Consider the following 1,934-nt stretch of genomic DNA (forward strand, 5'->3'; position numbering starts at 1 on the left):
CTTGAGTAGTGTGAGTTACTGATAGTAGTGTTAGCATTTCCTGATTCTGAAAAATCCCGGCTTAAATTTGAAAAAGGTTTGAGTATACCCCACTGCCTGTTGAAATGGCTGCTTAATGACATCACAGTTTCTCAATAGGGTAATTCAGGTAATTCAGACTTTTCACTCATTACAATCCCAAGTTCTATCGATTTACATGTACAGACATACCTCCTTATGGTAGTTTTCTCATCCTTTATTTTCTTTCTCTATATTCTACTTAGTACAGGCAAAGCAGACACAGCAAAACATTTAGAAACTGGATCGTAAAGGAACTGTACTTGGTTATCTAACCATCTGTAGCTTGAGATGTTCTTCATTTCTGTATCTTTGTGGTAGGCTTAAATATTCTAAAGAGAATTGCTGACAGTTATTCCAAAGAGAACTCTATCTCTGAAGAGAATGTTCATGTAAGTGTTAGGCATGTATCATTTATTTGGATCATGCAACAATTCCCTAAGTATAAAAATCATTGTTCAATAGACCCAAAATTACTACATCAGATGCAACAGTGTATATCAGGACTGAGGAAAACGTAGTGATCAAGACAGAAAAACTGAGTCCAGAAAAAGGTAACGTATATGGTAAAGGACATCCCATTCTAACAGCAGCTTGCATCTGCCTGCAAAACAGCCTTCACATAAAATGTTTCTTGGGTAACATTCATTTACTTAGGCCCACAAATAGGAATCCACCTAGACAGCACTAGATGTAAGAATCTGTTGCAAAGGTAAGAGAATCAAGTCAACTAAAATTGAACTCTGAGACAGCAATGACCGCAGAGCAATAATCACTATGATGTTTCTAAAAGATGAATGAAGTTGTTAAGGGAAGAGGAGAAAAGAAGCAGCAATAAAACCTTCATCCAAATAGACTACTGTCAGCTTTGGGAAAGGTGAAGATCAGCAAAAAAGCAACCGGGTTAACAAGGTATGACCCAAGGGTCTGACCTTAGGAGTAGCTAAGAGCAGAGCTCAAAAGGATGCAAGGCGTACAGACACAGACCTGCAGAACACAGACATTTTATCAACAGGCTGATTCTGACCCTACCTGCACACCTAGTTTGAGATGCTCAGGCTGTTCTTTTAACTGTGGTAGGTTTCCTTGATTACTGCTCCTTATTTTTTAACATCTTAACATTTTAACATGAAAAAGTGGGCTGCTCAGCTAAACATCTTCGTAGTCTCCAGACAAACAAACCTACACCTGTGATTTGACATGCAAAAGGAAGTATAAATGCATTAAAAAAAGACACTCCCACTCCTGTAATTTCTTGCATTGTTAATTCATTAATACCTCTCTATTGGTTGGCTATTTTGTTGTTATATGTGAAGCAGGACCTCTCGCTTATCCCAAAGGCAAGACAGCCACATTTAATCCTGAATGAGATAATAAATATGAAGAAGGGGGGGTGGGGGGGGGGGTGCGGGTAGGGGAGGAGAGGAATACTTCACTTGGAAGGGACCTACAACATCATCAAATCAACTGCCTGACCACTTCAGGGCTGACCAAAAGTGAAAGGATGTTATTAAGGGCATTGTCCAAATGCCTCTTAACACTGACAGGCTTGGGGCATCAACCACTTTTGAAGCCTGTTCCAGTGTTTGACCCTCTTGGTAAAGAAAAGCTTCCTAACGTCCAGTCTCAACCTCCTCTGGTGCAACTTTGAACCATCGCCACTCATTCCATCACCGGATACCAAGGGAGAAGAGGTCAACACCTCCCTATCCACCTCCTCAGGAAGCTGCAGAGAGCAGAGGTTTGTGAGTCAGTGTCCATGACAGAAGATCTGTCTTCCATGGATTGTGGAGATATTAATGACTCTCAAAAAAATTAAATGTACATTGATATAGCATACACAATAGATGAAAAGTTTTCTCGGTACCTGAGTGAAA

Source organism: Falco punctatus, assembly GCF_963210335.1.
Source record: "Falco punctatus genome assembly, chromosome: 7".
Classification (NCBI taxonomy): domain Eukaryota; kingdom Metazoa; phylum Chordata; class Aves; order Falconiformes; family Falconidae; genus Falco; species Falco punctatus.